The following is a 19715-nucleotide window of genomic DNA, read 5'->3' as shown; positions in this document are numbered from 1 at the left end:
CCGTTACGCTTCGTTATAAAAGGCAGATTTTCACATCTGAAAATGCATACATAAATCAATAAAAACATTGATTATTTTTTTGCAAACATTTTGATTTATGCTTTACTGTGTTCATTCGAGGCGGAATTACTGTAGGCATTTGATAGTAAACTATTGTACGTTTTACGGCTACATCAGTAATTTACGTTTCGACAATAGAAAGCTGAAGTACGACTAAATATTGCGGACAAATGGACACGCCTCTGAATCGGGACTGTTTATTACGTACTATTCTCTTTTATTATTACGAATGCCTATTGAACAAAAACTACTACGGGGTGCATGCGTTTTAAACTTTCGCCCACATGAGACGATCTGGGTTCGAGACCACGTGTAAACATTTCCTTTTTTGCCGGGAACCAACCGTCAGACTAGCTAAGGAATTGAAACATTTGAATGTAAAAGACTTCGTCGAATTGTTAAATATTTTCTATGGTTTTTTTTTTAAAAATTGGACACCGTTCTCTTCATAGTGCTTGAATAAAAGGTCCTGCAGAATCATTTCAGAATAGAACTTTCTAAGTGACTTGCGTTTTTATACAAGTTTGACAAGCTCTTTGATTGCTTTCAGATTTCGACAGTGAGTCTTTTTCTCACGATTTTCACGGTTATCAGTGATGCAATGAACACAGTCTTTACTACGAAAAACAGGAATTAATTCAGCTTTTAGAGGATATTACACATTTTAGAGGGTATTGTATATTTTAAGCGTTACACGCAAAAAACTAGAAACCTCGAGTGCGGTTTGGACATCGAATGATGCTATAGTTCGAACGTGTCATCAATAATATGAAACCGCTAAAATCCAATTTTCCTATCACTACCGTCAGCTACTTTAAAGTACTAACGCTAAAAAAGTGCGGCCAAAGATGCCTGATCACTAGTCGTTATACTCTACGAACCTGGGTCGAAAAAAATCTGCCTTTGTTCTAGTGAACCCATTGGAAAGTCATGACACCGACTATACTGATATATTAACATTTGTGACTTTACATTGCACCGTTTATCGCGCCATTCGAATGGTACTATGATTGGCAACTCAATTGCTATTACCAAAAGTGCGACCCATTTTACTTCGATGGCGCTCCTATACATCAGTATCGGTTAAAACAGGGATTATATTCAAATCGTATCGTATCCTTTCCGCCTTTCGCGTTAGCGTCTGTCACATTCAAAGCCAGCCTTTGCCAATTATGTTAAGCTAGCCGTTGGAAAAGATGTTTGGATTTCCAATGACGCGATTGCTTTAGTCTACGGAACTTCTAACGCTCGTCGTCCTCCTCGAACCGTATTTTCGTTTTTCTTTACGGAGCCTACGACTGCTGCCCAACATCATTCAGCTATTCCGTGCAGACGAAAAAGGCATCAACGTGCAAAAAGAGAATAAAAAAGCGCTAACTTTCAAAGCCTTTGTCGTCCTTTAACATTCATATATGTGTACATGTATATATATATATATGGTAGGGTGTTCCGATGGACACCTCCCAGTGAGGAAATATCTTCATGACAAGTACTCGAATGTAGAGAGGTTCAGAGGAGTGTTGGGTCCGATCGAGCCGTCCGGGTTGGGGGAAGCGGAGATGGAGCGTGGGTGGCTATATGGGTGGATGTTTAGCGGGGCTGGCAAAACAATAACCGGAAATCGTTCAAGCGGAAAATGATCTCGAACTTTAAAGCAGACGAATCGTCTCGCTTCGTCCATTCTCTCTAAACCGCCGTCTGGTTCATCGGTTCAAGACGATACCTTGTGCTCCCAAGCCCGTACCGTTTGCCCCACACCGTCCTTAGGCAGGGGGCCACGCGTTGTCGGCTCATTCACTTTTTGGTTGAGTCGCTGGGCGCCAATCGAAGGGTTTTAGCTACCCGTGTCGGACCAAGCGTCTGATGTAGCGAAAGCTTTTAAATCGTTTGTGGCATACTTGCCCAAACTACTGCAAAACGCTTTTTGTATAGTATACCGTACTTGAGGTTAAAGCAAGATGGGTCAAACAGGTTGGTGGCTGTTAGAACGATACGAAGGCAGTAATTTATACAGGAGAGTAACAATAATGGCAAACATAGGATGGACCTTAATCTCCTATCATCTTCAGGGATTACCTCCTCGAATAGGAGATCGCTAGTAGTTTCATTGGCGATAGATACAGTCTTCTGTACAAACATATTCTCGAAGGTAGTTAACATTACACAAAGCGGCTGTAGCCTTCGCGTAAAGAAAACATTCCAATATAAAAAATCCGCCCATTTGACGAATCAAATGGCAAAACTACTTTAGTAAACAATGATAATTTATAATAGAACACTCGTTAATAATAATAATATAATTGTAATATTGCTCTTCATGCAGAATTTCCAAACGCTTATTACGACAGTTAAGAGCCAGAGTAATCGAGCAAACCTTGAATTAAAAAAATTGGACCAATATGAAATACAATAAAAACAAACTCTAGTAAAAAAAAAGTTCATTGCATCTATAAGATCTACATGAACTTTATTTCATGCCATATTTAAAGCCATTCTTGGCATTCGTTGGGTCCAGACAATCTTGTTTCAAAATACCTCCTGACTGTCTATAGAGCAATAGCATTAAGGACATTCTGGGGCATATGGAAGCAAATGATCGTATTTTCCTAAAGATGCCAGGAGACATGCATCTTGTTTCTTGTACGTAGCCGAACCATATAACCGTAGAAGAAAAACCTTCTCCAGAAAACTGCTTTCTCTAACGTCTGTTTTTGTTGTTTAAATAAATTTTGTAGCTTTCAAGATACTACTGGCGATTGCGCCCATCAATCACACCTCTGTTTTATATATCCGCATGAGATGGAACACCATGAAACGAGTAAATAGTAGTCCGAAAAGCTAATGATTTCCCGGAACCGATGATTCCAATGTACGTTCAGATATCATTCTTATCAAGTCTGATTAATATTTGTAGATGAGCCGGAAATTCACTTTTACCCTATACGCGTCGTCGCAGCAAATAAATAAGGCTTCCAAGCGTGTTTATTTTTTTATTTAGATGAGAGCACATCAAGCTGGAGTAACCCACCTTTCCACAGATATCGTCTTCGTTGATGGAAACAATTCATATGGCTCCAAATATTGACAACTTGTGCATTTTTGCAGTTTAAAGGTATACACTTTCAGCAGCTTGTCCTGTGTGTAATTTTTTCCATATTTACTCTAATGTTTTCAAGTACTTATTATAGGATGTTTGATTTTGGAAGTTAGGTTTTTACCTATTTGCTGCATTAACGTTTTCCGGTGAGTTTAATTTAACTATAGTGTTTAGAATGACACGAAAGTCTTAAACTGACAATACTATATATGTATATGTATATATATATATTTATATATAATGAAAGAGAGATTGCAGCCCAAGTGGAGTCCGTAATTGGAATGAACTGAAGGAATCATGTCATATCGGTCAGAACAAACAGATTTTTTTTAAAAAACGGCCGGTTCCGGCAGTAAAAGATACTCCTAGTCGATTGCAGCGACAGCTTTCTCATAACCTTAGCGTGTTAGCGAACTTCATCTACTTTTTATCACACTCGCCATCGAAGAGTCGAAATTAGAGTCCTGTTAGGCCAACTGATGGTACAATATAGGCTGAAATCTGTGTGAGTAAAGAACGGGTAACGAAATTCATTCAGACAGAATACAACAACTCAAAGACAACTGACATTCAGGAAATTGTAGCCGGCATAGAATTCTGACTGCCGAACTTCGTCAGGGTGGGTGCTGAGTCCGTCACTCTCAAATAGCATCTTTAACAGCCGCTGAGGTAAGGGACTACTTGAAATAATACGATGAAGCTTTTGTTTCTATCTGTGACAACACTCACTGCCTTTATGTGCTGATCGTGTAACGAACTGGAAAAGCTGAAACGGTTCGCGCTCCTTTATACAAACAGAGAAAATAACAGCTAGCGAAACAGCTAACAATGAAAGTGAACCACTAACAAGAATATGAGATACGGCCTAACCCTTTCTATCCAAAAAAATCCTACCTTAACAAACCTGTTTTAGAATCCTGGGAAAAATAAGCATATTAGCTGAAAGCATATGCATGTCCGGCATTTCTCGAGGTCTAAGTCGAAGGAGTTCGGTGGACAACACTAACGTCTCGGAAAACAAAGCAATCGGTCTTACAATTACAGCGACATGCGTCACGGCTCAAACACACATCGAAGACTCAGTCCCTCGCGTACGCCTACTTCAGTATGAAGCCATGATGCCCACCGATTTTGCAGGAACAACAAGACTGATAGTGTCTATCGCCCTCACTGGTTAACCGTACCCAGCCCTGTCCTGTTTGGGTCACCTTCTATAAGAAAACTTCATTTGGTCAAATGAAGTGGCTGACTGATAGTGAAGTTGTATTCCATCCACTTCAGACCACCTTCTTTGTCTTCTTCCCCACTAATATTAGCCCATTGATTGCATGTGTCCATACTCGTTCCGCGTCTGTTGAGGAGGCAAGGCGCCCTAACGTAGACCTCTTCAGATCCCGGCGATCATCCGTCTCAGTCCCTCAGACACAGTACGACCTCTTCTATCTCCTGTAGCCTTCACTGGCAATGAAAACACAGGGCAGAGTGCTACACCTCCCTTCCTAAGACAGGATTCTACAAGCATCAGCAGGACTCCATTGGCATCACGTATTCCTTGTCGGTTCTTCTCTTTCGTGCAACATATATAGACTTATCACGAAAATCTCTTTCGAAGGCACTAATAACAGTAGCACATGATCAAAGCGTGTAGCCGAAACCGGTGGCCGTGGCATAGATCAGCCGCCCTTGTATCCGTGATAAGATGGATTCGTTAAGATGCAAATGCTGGACGTCGTAACAACCCGTTCGAAATACGTCATACGTTACTCGCTTTAGCATCAATATTGGTGCTAACATCACAGCACTCCAGTGTAACGCTACCTGTTGGCTCGCGGCAAAACACCCAATACCGAAAATTGCCGTCCAACGCAGCGTCAATAACTGCGGACAACAATTAAAAAGCAAAAACCCGGACTGATACAAATTTTTGATTGCATCTATTACTTGTACGCGTGCGCCCATACGAGTCGAATCACGTAATACTTTCACTAAAGCATTAGATGAGCGAAACACAGAATGGTCACTATACTGTATATATCTGAATGTAAAAATATGGAAAATTAAATCGATGACTTAATACGCGCAATTATCTAACGTACGCTTAGCGACCCCTATAACAAAGCTAAAAAATTATCGAAATCGCCCATGATGATTTGTACTTACTGGGACCACTTTTATACACCTTGCTTAGAATAAGGGCTGGTGATTATTTTTTTCCACCTACCTTCTACTTTTTTTTCCTAATAGTATGTCTAGTTCACTTAGCGACAAACGTACGTACATTACGTATGGTTGTTTAGGTTAAAAAAAAAAACAATATGATCAACAGTAATTGGTACAACAGTATCATTTTGAGCCATTTCGGCTCAGTGTATGGCGACACCGCTACACTCTGTAGCTTCTTAACACTCATTTTGTACCTCCCCCTCGCTCGCGGCTCACACCAGGGCCCTTCAGCCCCTGAAAGGAAGCACGAGTGGCCATTGCCGATAACACTTCGCTCAACCGAATACAAATTAGAAGTCACAACGGCAACGACGATCGACAGCTGAGCAGATAAATAGATGGCACGCTCGCATCATACTGCCAAGTGGCCAGCGTCGATCTGCCATCCGTTGCTAAACGTAACTATCGCATTAGCTATAGCTCATTAGCGACATTAATCTCATTGTTCAAATAATGCGCCTGTCGAATGATGAGCTGATTTTTACCTGATTGTCAAATTTCATTAAGCTCAACTGCAATGCATGTTGGCATAATGCGCTTGAATCTACCAGTTCGGTGAAAAAAAAACATGACAGAGCTAAAATTCGCCTTTTTTTTTTCCACTGTCGTTTACCTCATATCTTTTCGCAATAGCACGGGCTGTTCGTCATCGAGAAGCCGTCGCAGCGGTAACCTGGTCGTTCCTGCACTTACTTCGTCCCGTCGTCCGGAAGGACATACTTCAGTGGGTGTCGCGATCTTTCTCTTCTTGGCCTCATACATCGACGTCGGATGGTAAATCATTGCAGTCAGCTTTATCGCTGCGGCCGTCGTGAAGCCAAAAAGTTGCAGTCAGCCAAATAGAAACGAAGAACGAAGACGAAGATTGAATTCACTTGACGCAACGTAAAAAATGCCAACGTCAATTACCAACCCCAACCGTCAGCACCGCCACCGCCGCCGACGGCATCAGCAGCAGCAGCATCTCACGAACGAACGAGCGGCGGCCGGCAGGCCGGACGGACGGATGGTCGAGCAGAAGAACGATGAACGGACGGTGGGCCATCCAACCCAACTGAACAGGACAACACAGCCCAACACAACAACACGGGTCGCAATGGCGACGACAGTGACAACGACAACAACAACAATATCAAGAGCAGCTTGTCGTTTTGGAGAGACGGCAAGGCACTAGCAGCCGCAATTTTCGATGTTGGATGTTGCAGAAATTCGTCTATCGGCAGCGGAAGAACAATTTAGAAGTCGCGAACGACTACAACACGAGCAACAACAAGTAGCCCACAATAGCGACAACAACAACATCAACACCATTATCAATACGATCAGCATGACCATGACCATAGGTAACAATAGCAAAATAAATCAAGAGTCCGCCATATATATTGTAATATATACTATATATTTATATATGTATATATATATATAGTAACATCTTATTACTATGACCGCCAAACTATCGTAATAAGTACATCAAAGTGGGCATATGACAGGAACGCTAGCTGCTCTACGGGATGCTATTCAATATATTCCATGCTGAGATATAACATCAATAGCGAAATGATCAGGCTTGTGAGGGTATTTATTGGATGAAATCCATTCCTGTTATATAAAATATCCTATTTTATAGTGTACTTACGCGTGTCGTTATACAGAGAGCTTTAAAACGGTATTTCTAACCCTTCGTATAAGCCTCCTGCGTGAAACTGTTCTCCATAGAATGATTTACCCAGATTTACATGCAAGCATTTGGAATTGTCGAAGGTATTAGTTGGTACATGTTGATTTCGCCTAGCGATCAACCGAAAATATATATATATCCATATCTTTGAATACTTTTTTCAAACTTCTGATTGCCAACTTAACACCAGACACACAGCTTAAGCCAGATAGGTATTCTTCGCATCGTTAACTTCGAAACGCTTTGTTCTGAGAAATCTAAACGATGCATGTATACATTCAAAGGGAAATACCTAGCGAAAGAAACGGGCATATAGCACCTTTTGGATGCCTGGTCGATAGGACTACGACCTGTCAACAATTGTGAAACCTTACTATTACGCTTCTATATGGAAGCCACCTTGAGCGTGTCTAACATTGACCTAATTACAATATCGGCTGGCATGACAATAGCATCGTAGCCACGACCACATCATCATACGTGAAACGGTTTATTGTATATTTATTTAAAAATGACCTTCGATGACTCACCAGGATCTAATTAAGCTCCAGTATTTTTGATAGGATATTTAGATTTTGAGATGACTGCTGAGAGTGAGCTGTAACTAACTGTAAAGGTGTCTTAATGGCTTTATTTTTCGTAGATACATCCGCATGTGTCAAGACGCACGCAAAACCGTTTGTCGCTTCGTTATGAGAACGCTGACCAGATACCACTTTATCGAACATGGCATGCCTCAGCAAAAGAAGAAAAATGGCCTTAACAGGCTAGTAGCTCAGGTGAGTTGTCTATCCCTTTCGACATTGGTAAATGCTAAAGCATATGACTTTTACGCGGAATAAAAGAAGGAACGCAGATTTGTTATTGGCAAATTTCTATTAAAACGGAATGATAAAAGATTTCTAAGAAATAATCTCTAAATTTCAATTGGCAAGCGAGAGGGGCAGGCAAAAAATGGAACAGTGTATAGACGCTATTTTCCGAGAATATAGAGAGGCGTCGAAAATGTAGAGTTGCCATTTTTGCTTAGAACGTTTCCAAGTAGAAGGAATATCCTAACCTTACTCGAATTCTCGAAAGGCTACGTTGAAACGATTATAGCAACGTATCCATGTCCTATTTTTTTCATTAGGCTAATTTATTTTGAGCCTTCAAAAATAGTTTCCTAGCAATGAATATGAATACAATTTTGACGCTTGTTGTTACAGGATCTATTCCTGAAAAATAATTATACAGTATACTCTTAGTTTATAATTAATGTTTTCTTAAATCGGACACGTTTTAGTTTATGTAAGATCTGCGATTCATAATAAGCTAAACTTTGGCTTGATCGCTGCCACACCCCACAGCAAATCAATAAAATTCTATATTTATATATAAACCGTAGAAACTTGAAGTATCAGTAGTGACACTTGACATATGTTCAATTTGATATCAATGTCTCCTTCGATTTGAATAGACTTCATTTTAGCTAAAAAAAAAAACGCCCGCTTTCAATCAATTAAAGCTATCGTTTTGATTTGATTCTAAGACTTGTTTAGACTAGCGCCTCAGTAGAATCAGAACGTCATCTTTAACATCGACCACTTAATACTGCATCATTATTAATATTTATCATAAAATTGTTCCGTCTTTCAATGTGGTTCATAAATGTGTACGTAGATAGCACAGAAGGATCTGTCAGTGGAACGAATACTTTTTATTCGCACTGCCTGTATGGAATTAAATGTATACATTTTTTTAGGCTTTCCCATATTCGTGTTAAGGGCAACGCTCTCGAAAAAGCTTTTTGAGGAAGCAAATGTGTGCTCTACTCTACTCTACTGGCCGGAAAGATCAACAGAATTTATTAAAATAATGATATAGATAATACACTCTTTCATTCCGATCGATCGATCGATCGATCGGGTATGATTAACATTTGCTAACATATCACTATTGCCATGTAGAAGAACACTGGTCTGAAGTATCGTCTGAGTTAGCCAAAGCTCCATACTATTTGATTGCTAAGTTGAAAAAAAGGGAAGGGCCTAGCATATTATGGCATCAGTTATCATAGTAAATATTCCGATTCATTGACCACGATCGTGTTAAGATGTTCAGCGACTATCAAATTAGGTGATCTTGCCGTTCAATTAATCCCATTTAGTTTAAGTTCAGCGTCAGCTAGTTATATGCAAATCTAGAGTGAGCACGTTTTAGTTAATTAAATTACGATTTTTAAAATCCGCGCTCCTTCCGCGTCGTCTGCTTACGGAGTTCTGTGACTAAATAGACAAAAGCAGACGAAGTAGAGCGCGTCTGTTTTTGTTCATAGTGCGCCTGTTTAGCTCCCCTTTCGAGTCGTCTGCTGTCTGCTTCTGTAGCCCTAACACTCGGCAACACTGTGAGTCTGGTGTGCGCGTATGTGCGTTCGGCTATTTTCGGAGCGGCTATAGTAGAAGAAGCGAAGCATAGAGGGCAGCACTGCTGTAACACAAGAGCAGCCTGGGAAGCGGTATGTTGTTAACGGCAACGGGCGAGAGAGTGGCCATGGCTGCGCTGCCTGTGCGCGCTGGCCTGTACGGGCGCTGTCGAAGCCGGCGTCGGGGTAGAAAAACGCGACTAGGCGTAAAATGTCTTTGCTGCAAATTTGATTGAAGCGGCGATACGGGCTGCTGGCCCCCTTGGCATAGACGAATCGTGTGGTAGCATTTCTGATTTAGAGGCTGCCATAGCAGTACTTTAATCTCTATCCTTCCAATAGCTGCGAGAACATTGCCTCTCGAAGCGGTAATATAGTGATTCGAATAGAGCAGTACGGCATAGAACGAGCAAACTTGTCTCAATAGAGAAAGATGACGACGTATCAGAGCAGCTCTACCCAGCAACGCAAGCCAGCTAAATGAAGTTGCATTGCGAGATATGTACAGTTCCATCGTATGCAACAATGCGTGAATCAGATAATGTCGAAATTTGTAGACTAGAGAGAGATTGCTGAAGGAATAGATTACATTTATAGCATCTGTTGCAAGATCATGTTGGCCTATTAGAACGGGCAGTTAAGAAATAAAAACACACAATAATAATTCTACACACAAGCAATATATATTTACAATCAGTAATAGATTAAAATATAATGCCTTTAGCATCAGTAGATAGGCGGTAGACGTCGCCAATGAGAAACACTGGCTATAGTCAACAATAAGCTTTGTCGCTGCAGAGTAGGAGTGAAGGCGATTTGCAAGATATTTTGCAACAGCCAAATTTACCTACGTATCTGCGACACGAAACGGTGGATGGCTGACCACAACTTGTGGCTATAATCGTTAGAATCGTAGTTGTTAACCATCTTCGGCGACTTATGACGTTTGTTTAGTATCTGATAGTATATACCTGGTAATAATATCTGATAGCTGATATTTTCACGTGTGCTGTGGTACGCTTACGAGTACCACTGTACTGTCGGTAATGTCAAGGTCTACAACCAGAGATGGTTTCACGAAAAGTCTGTGACTCTATAACAGTGAGAAACGAGTGCCTCATTACAGGTTGCGCCTGCTCGACGATTGGAAAAGGACACTCGGCGATGATGACCAGAACCTTTGGAAAAGGCCATTTTCACTAGGCTTGAATCTTCATGCACTAAACGAAAACCGTCCGTCGAGCCTAAAGGGTTCTTTTGACCTAGTGGTGAAAACACAACAATTATTGAGAATCGATCGTTATGTAGCAATAATCTCCCAGTAGGAAGTCTCCTTGTGTCTATAGATGAGATAACGTTAAGCTGTTCGCTCAATTTGCCTAATCGGATCATCTATCGATCTTTCGAAGCAAAGAGCGAATCAACGCCATCCATTGAGTGACACACAGACACGTACAGAAAGACCCATTTCCGACATCCGTCGCTACCTTCTGTCCACCATCATTTTTCCTTTATCCCGTTGCCCGTTTATATGTAGGATTAATCGACGCCCAAGCGCAGAAGGTTCCTTCTGAACAAACAAGGATAATCAGACGCACCTAGTAACGATGCGCGAGGCTCTATGACAAACCATAGTAACTGTACCTCCGACCAAACCAACGGAGCTTCGCAAAATGTGCCTAGCAGTAACAGTGGTAGTAATAGCAATAGCACTTAGTATCAGTCGGCGCCAGAAACGGGGGCATATTTATTTACTAATTGACGTAACGCAGGCGAAAAAGGGCGAACGATAGAAGCTGTCTCCAAGCCGTCAAATACGTCAACTGTAGACACAGCATCTATTTTGTAATCTCGTTTCTTATCGAAGCTGAAACGTCGTTGGCTCGTGCGTGTGGTGATTTTACAGGTGATCTCTAGAACAGACTATAGTCTGTTAGCTATCGGCTGTTGGTACTAGATTTAGGTTTAAGATGATAACTCCTATCGTCTGCAAATAGCCCACAGGCTGGCTTCGAGTCACATCTAAATTCAGTCGTTTCCAATCTTAGCAATAAAGGTAAATCTTGACAAAAATTATTTTACAAGTATTGTATTTTACAAGATATTGTAATGTCATGGTTACGGATACATTATTGGGCTCAGTAGAGCTTAATCTGTATCATAGAAAAACGATACATTCTCCTTGAGCTCTAGCGACTGCTTGAAAAAATGGCTACATTGGCTCTGTTTAAGGTGAAAAGCAATTGCTCGATGTATTAAAATTAATTGAGTAATTATTGCAGACGAATAGCTGATAAGAAAAACGTTTATTGGCAGTTGGCGGCAAATTCTAATTTAGACTTGGAGTGTTTTTCCCCTCTCCTTTCGCTCACCTCCCTCTTCAGTCCCGTTCTTTCCTTCTCTTTGACCAGCAAGCGTATGCCGTTTGTTTTCCTTGCGCGAGCAATGGCGTATGAGCTCCTTTGAGACTGTCCAAACACTTATTGTGACCCAGCAAGAAACAGTTTCATCTACATGAATGAATAACAACAGGCCAGCAGCGCTGCTTATTGTTGCTGTTCAGTTAATGATGCGATCTGGTGAATGATCATCGTGACGATCGTCGTATGCTATTACGCACTCATAGGCTTCTACCTAGCAAAGCTATCCACAATGGCCTGGGTACGACGCAACCCGAAGCCCTGTTGGCTGTACTTGTATTGCTGTAGCTATATCGCAGATCTTCTGTGCTTTTAGCAACGAAGGAGTCTGCTAACAGCACGAGCACGGTCGGCTCTACTCTCAACATCCGCTCCATTCCCTCGCTGTTCTTCGTTCTTCTTTCTAGCGCTGACCGATCTCTTCCCGATACGATGTCCATCAGCAAAATCATCACCATCATCGTCGTCATCGGCGGCAGCAGCAGCAGGTTTAGCTGACTGTGATGGCTGCACAATTGTAGGCTAATGCCATATACAACGAGGCAGGAAGGTTTGAACAGCGTGGTAGTTCCCCAGCCGCACGCATGCTATACACATTCACATAGATATATACACAAATCCTAGATCAGCTAGAAGGTTGAACGAACATCTGTCGTTGGCCGGTAAGGCGACCTACAACATCGCTCCTCCTTGGTGTAGATATATTTACAGCTTCGTCCAATGGAGCTAACTTATAGGTAGGTAGATAGCTAACGTAGATCGCCACCGCAGGCAGCAGAAGACGAGGCCAGATCTTTTTTTTAGTCTTTAGCTGTTGGTCGTTCGTTCGTTCGTTCGTTCGTTCTTGTCTTCGACTAAAGCCTATAGCAGTTCACAGCGATCCAGCTACTCTCCAAGTTGAAGGCAGAAGATTTCGGTCACTATGGTAAAATTTGCGTTAACATTCCCAAGTGAGTTTCTCTTAACCTACTCCTAGATGGCGCTCGTATCAATGACTTGAAGCTGTGTCGAGAGTGTGCGACTGCCTTGTGGCCAAGCGGGTGCCTCACAGAAAAAAAAGCCGCTGTGAGCAACGAACGAATGACGACAGACAGAAGGAACTCAGATCAACTAACGCGCAATACCCATTGTCCACACACGAAGACTATACACGCATCTAACAGCGATCAAGGGGCCCACGGATAAGCGACTTTTCTATGAACAACAAGGACAACAGCCAGAGGCGCGGCCTGATGTAATAAGAGTAACCGCCACACTCTTTCTCTTCTAGCAGCGTATAAATAGGCAAAATCTGTTTAGCGCTAGCGTTTTTTTCGTATAACCGTCCGCTGCCTAGTTCCGCCTAAAGCTTTGTCTGATAAAACAAATCGTAATAGTAACATGATTTATTCTGATTTCTCAACTATTTAGCTTAGTTTGACATCAACTTAGCTCAGCTTTCTTGGCCAGAGTTGATTGGAATGGCGTTCAGACAGGATTTATGATGTATATGTAACGCAGTTTGTATTCTATATGTGTTTGTACAGGCAGCAGCTCTGCATCGAACATAATTGAGGGAAAAAACTTCAAAGTTCGATATTATGTAATTATTTCTTTGTGGTTTTTGCAGCTGCAGATTCGCGTACGCCAGGTTAATGCCTATCTAGTAATATACCGATTTTAGTCTGCCATCAATACAGTAGACGATTTCCGTCCGCTAGACGTTCCTGCGAAGCCTTTCATAAATATACGCATCCTTCCTCAGTAGTATATGTATTTTGGCTAAAGCTAGAAATTCTATGAAATCAATAAATTATTCGCACCTAGAGAAAAACTCCTAGATGAGATATGTTTTAAGGTCTACATTCGTAGCTGCGTTAGCATTGCATCGGATAATTGACAACCTCCAGGCTAGAGCAAACACTTGAAGACTCGAGCTAGCTAACCTATGCTTTTGGAACAGAACAAAAAAACAACCTGACCAGCTATATGCCCGAGTAAATCGTAACTGCCCGTTCCCGTTGGGTTTCTTCGTCTCTAGCCGGGGACGCAGACGTGGTTGCGTCAACAAAAAAAAATCAACAATCTGATCTAATTATACGATGCCTCCTTTGTGTTTCTGGCAGGAAATGAACATAACAAAAACTGGCAGTAAGATAAGAGGCGTCTATGAGTATCTGGGAGTTAGCGAACGCGTTGTCTGGGTGCAGGTCGCTGCTTCAGGTGACGTTCCATTATCTGTGAAGACTCAAACAACAAAATAACGACATTTGTGGTAAAAGCACCTCTACATTCGACGGTGAAGATGGGCGGGGATATCAAGAACATAGCTAATGCACCATTTAATGCTCTAACGATTGGTACTTCCTCAAGCAGGAAAGGTCGGGTGTCCATGGATCCTCATTTGGTGTTCCGTCAGTTGGTGTGCTATGACTTAAATCAAAAGCCAAATCAATCTTATTGTATAACGGAATTAAGTTAAATCACTTTGCTAGAATATAGCTAAAAATGTCGAAGGTAGACATGACCCTTTAACGCACTGACCGTGTTAGTTTTCGACTCATGGATGTTGTTAAGTTGGGAACTTGCGCGATCGAGGCGGGGATATTTGCCATGGGCTGCACGAATCTGTCGCTGCGGCCGGCACTGCGAAAAGATGAACTGATGGAAAACAACGTCTAATCAAAAGCGGCCCAGACTTACCCAGACGTTAGGAGAACCCTTCTTGATGATGAAGATAAGAGCTTGCAGCATATAACCTAAATCAAACTTCATCGGGATATGTCATTTGCGCGCCGTATCCTTTCCTTTACTCTTTGCGGAAGCTAGGTTAGTGAGGAAGCACTCTACATGTTAGAAGGCATGAAAGGACGTATAAGCATTAACATCCAACGTCTGGACGCCCCTTGTCGCGAAAGAGCTTCATAGACTCATCAGTATACGCTCCGAAGAACGCGTGTCTCAAATGCGCATGCGTAAAGCATCTTAAACGTTGTCCAAAAACGTTGTCAATAATAAAGATAGAGACGCGATCATTAACACAATGTCAGTTCTACATGAACTAGTACCGCTTAATAGTAAAAGCGAACGTTAGATACATTGTTAAGTACTGAATTACGCTCGTCCCTTATAGGTTCACCCAAACGGACATCTATACTCAGCCGTCTATGCCCCGAACGCATGCATAGCTCCCACAAACTATCTTGTATTCAGCTCGTCCATTTAATGGGTAAGGCTGCAATAAAAATGAGATAATTGTTCGCTAATAATGAGCACTGCGCGATGTTAAATGCGTATATTTCTGAGATTTGTCAGTCTTTTCATGCCACATGGATATTGTTTGTCAAGGCTTGTAGAAACAAATCATGACATCATTGGCTTTGTTGTTTAGAAAATAATATAAGGGCATCTGTTTTAGTTGGATTGGAACAGCTAGGATGACCGATAAGCTACGCTAACAAAGCTACCGGTCGTTTACAAAACCCGTCTTAAGCACGCTAAATTAGATGCTCGTTTATTGAAGTTGACTAAGAGGCTTTAATGTGCAGTACCTGGAGAGATGTCTCAGGGGTGTAATGCAAAAAGCTAACTTGCTGAAGGTATTATAGTGTTACGAAATGGTATAAGAGTAAACGGATTTTCGGGAAGGGCACCATCGTGACAAAAACCAATCACACGATTCATTAAACTGAATCGTAGTACATCAAATCCTGCGGAACAGGCGACGAACGTAAGAGTTGAACCCAAAAATAAGCTCTTTGTTAACAAGCGTTCAGTAGACCTCTGCGCGTCTCTCACTTGGTTCATATACTATATGGAGATTTAAAATTTGCATAAAGTAAGGGGGATCGTGGCGAACCCCCGCTAAGTCTTCCTCTACCGGAGCGCTACCATAACAATATCAAAAGGCTTCAGAGATTTGTTTGAGTGGGGCATGCGAGTGAACGACTTTTGTGGTAAGCCCCGTGTAGGTGAGAGTATTCGCGTAGCTCAGAATCAAAATATTGAATTATTAAAGCCATTTTCTCAAATAGAAAGCTTAGAGAGCACTATGATTGACCGTGGAACTTCCACAACGCCATCATGCGACTCCTATAGTAGCCAGAGTTCTTATTGGCAATGACCAACACGTCAGAGACTAAGATGCGGCTAGTATACATAACTTGGCAAGGTATTGTGACTCTGACGATACGAATACTGCTAACACAGCCAACTCTCAAAGGTAAGCCCTACGTGAGTTATACGATAAAGTATCCGAAAATAAGTGAGTTCGTCGAATAACTTGACGAAATAGTATCTGAAGAAAAGGGTTTAGCGGCCTTTAACGCTCACTAGTACAGGCGGAGCGCGTGTATCTGGAGCGACAATCAAGGGAGGTTATTCGAGGCGCTGAGAGGCAAGCAAATACCTACGTCCGGATAACTTTGTGGGCACTTTGAAATTGGTAAGCAGGAAAACTTGCTCAAAAGCGAAACACAGACGAACAGAGCACAGCATATGGAAATTAACAGTCACCTATACAATGCGTTTCTATAAAGTGGCCAATCATTCTGCCTTCGTTTGACTATGAAGACACCTAGAACATAGACGTTAAATACAGGTTTTCCGGCTTGGCAATGGGGCTCGTGAAGAAATGCTCACTTTGCCATCATTAGACAGAGTTTAAGCTGATACGATGGCTGGCTCAATAGATATGTCTAGAGCGAACCCGTGACCATATTTGTATCACCATGCTTGGGTTTTTTAACGGGTCCGGTGTAGATAAAAATTTATACCGCCTACGACTGCCTCGACGAGATCACCTATAAGACATAAAGCTTGAATTGCATAACAACGGAAACAGTCAATAATTTCACCAGTCGCACCGTTTCTATTACGTTAAACCTTCAAACCTCTTAATTTTATTCGACAGCAAAGCTGCTGAATGATAGCAAATAATACATCAATGTTTTCGGCTCTGTTTGGTAAACAGTTTTCACATTTACGTAGACAATGTTGTTAGTCGTTTCTGTTGCCCCAGACTCCTATTCATAGAGTACTACGTGAGGCCTTTGCTGTGCGCTAAGGACCCGTGTGACCTGCGGTACAATCTATATACAGGCTCAACATGGAAAATGATCTTACCACTTAGACTTGTTCGTTCAATTTCTCGTATTGCTTCTGTGTGGGAGTGATACAACCGCTGCGTTGCCAACGCCTTGCTTTGAGAGGGCCGAAGGGCCCGCAAAGCAAACACGATCGGATTAAAGGGGATCGGGCCGCCACCGCCGTTGCTACCGTTCGTGGCGGCCATAGCGCATGCGCACGCATTCGCCGATCTTGTCGAAAAGAGCAGCGACGTCAACGTCAACTGCTTTCGGCCGGCGGGGAGCGGTTGGAGCGGCCATTGAAGAAGCTGCGATAACAGGGCCAGGGAGCCCGCCAGTCAGTCGAAGAAGCCCCCCTCCCCCCCTTTCGTTCAATCGCCCCCATGAACGAACCCTGTGCACACACCTGCTCCTTATCAAAGTGTGCGCTATCATTAAACAATAATTACAGTGCGCGAAAATGCGATTAGAGCGTACCCGGTACAGAACGGGCGGCCCTCCCCAAAAATAGGCTGAAGATTGTGTGCTGCTCGCATGTTCGTTCATTCAAGCTACAATACAATGCGTCCGTCTATTCTACTGAAATGTAATTCAGAGTTAAAGGTTTCCTTTCCCGTGGGCATATTAGGTAAAAGGTTGAACGAGAAGACTGACTAATAACGTAATTGTAATTGTCACTACCTCAAATGAGTTAATTAAAAAAAAACCCGCACAACGACTTGGTGTGCTTCTCCAAGGATGGCAAAAGTAATTTTTCACTTGAGACTATTAAGTAGTCAAATGACAGCGTTCTGTGTTTAGTACTGCAAAAAAGAAGTACTGCGCGAAAAGCACACGCCTTCTACGTGTCATCATCTTGGTAGCAATGAATACAACGCCGGCTTGATTTCTAGAAGGCACTGCGTCGATTTGTCCTACTATTGAATAGGCTGTTTGAGAAACCCAGCTAAGTCCAGCGTAAGAGATGACAAAAAAAGGCAATGAATATTTATTTATGTTTGATCTTACACTCGACTGGTTTACATCGAACGTCCTCTTCTAGTCTATTATAAGCTGTCACAGACATATAACTGCTGGGAGTCGGCTAGAAAACGATTTTTTAGGCAGAGCGTTTTCATTTTGAGAAGCATGTCGTTGGAAGAACTCCTGTTTATAAAATTGTCGTCCCCACGTCGAAGCAAAGTGATATTTGTTTGGTTATTATCCGTATACACAATATGGTCGTGATCGCACAAGTCAAGCTTCGTCATCGTGAAGTTTGACGGTCCGGTAAAAAAACGTACTTGATTTTGTCTGCCACAACTGGTTGCGTCCTGAAAATGTCCTGAAAATCCGTTTGTAAGGGAGATCGTCGATCATACTGTTAACGTCGTTCTAAAGCTTCACCTGTTTAATGGATGCAACCCGCTGTTTGTGAAAAAGGCCACTCCATTTTGCGGCTAGCTCATTCAGACACTCTACACGGTGCAATTTAAATCTAAATGGACAATCTGGATGGTACAAAAAAAGTAAAATTTAGGAGAGGACATCTCGAAGCATAGGCGTCAACCTAAGTAGTCAAGCAATATACTCACTTGCCCTTGAGATATCGTGTTCGAATTGTATCAATTATGTAAAACTGAAAATTAATATTTACGTTCCGTTGCTTTTTTTTTTTTTTTATTATTTCGTGCTTTAGCATAGCTCTAAACTGTTCATTATGCACGTCATTGACAATGGCCGCTTGTCGGGCGTTACACGTTGCCAATTGTCTCGGTAGTTTCTCAAGCGATAACGAGCGAGCATCATAGAGCCAACTTGTCGTAAGGCATCTTTTCAGCTTCTCTTCGATTTCGGATATATGTGGAAAAGAGTTTCTTTTGAAGATCTTCCTTACAAGGAAGTATCTGCCTTCTGAAACGTCAGACCGCCAAAGGCTTGAGGTCTGGAAGAGAGAAATGTCTCTTACGTGAGAACAACGCTACCCTATAAATACGCGAATAGTTAGAGAGTTATACACATGCAGGAAGTTTCGTGGTTACAAAACCGGACTCGTCGTGCATTCCACAACTTCCCAAAATAGTATTGAGGTCTAAAAACCTATTCAGAAGTTCTTGGACATTTGCTCGTGCCCTATATGTATGTATAAGCTTCGAGTATATAGCGGCTCCTAAATCTAGGCCATTAGTAGGTGTTGAATAGATTGGAAAGCCAATAGCTACGTTTAAACATGTAGTAGAAACGGTATCGGTAACAACAAGCGTTGTTTTTCAAGCTAGGCTACAGTACGACCAGAAATGGTCAGTTCCGACGTGACCAAGATACCCTATGTTCAGTAAAGTGATAGCTCATAATACTGGCAATAGTGCGTGCTAACACTTCTGCCCTCTTAAGCCGAGTTGTTAGTCGATCATAACCAACCTCCATACATCTGAAATAATCCGTAGACTAATTAGCAATACATTGCCAGTCGCCATGATCGAAGTAACCAACAGGTTTGCAATGCGAGAGAAATGTGTGTGTCCTTTCTGCGGCTAAGGGGCTCGACATATTGTGGAACCATTTGTGTCCCGCACCTAATCTAGGACTAAAATTCAGGTCAAATTGAGTTCCATCAGGTCCGACTCAATTTTCTATTTTCACACGTAAAGAGGCACTCGAACATGAATTGATGATGATGATCTCTCCCAAAATTCTCGCGCAGAAATATGTTTTGTAGTGTTTTCCTTGCTTGGCTTATTTGAGATCGCCGAGCGCAGGCTTTTTAGAGTCAGCTTGCCGTCCACGC

Source organism: Varroa jacobsoni, unplaced genomic scaffold (genome assembly GCF_002532875.2).
Source record: "Varroa jacobsoni isolate VJ856 unplaced genomic scaffold, vjacob_1.0 scaffold_330, whole genome shotgun sequence".
In the NCBI taxonomy this organism is placed as follows: Eukaryota; Metazoa; Arthropoda; class Arachnida; order Mesostigmata; family Varroidae; genus Varroa; species Varroa jacobsoni.
Note: the sequence above shows the minus strand (reverse complement) of the source record.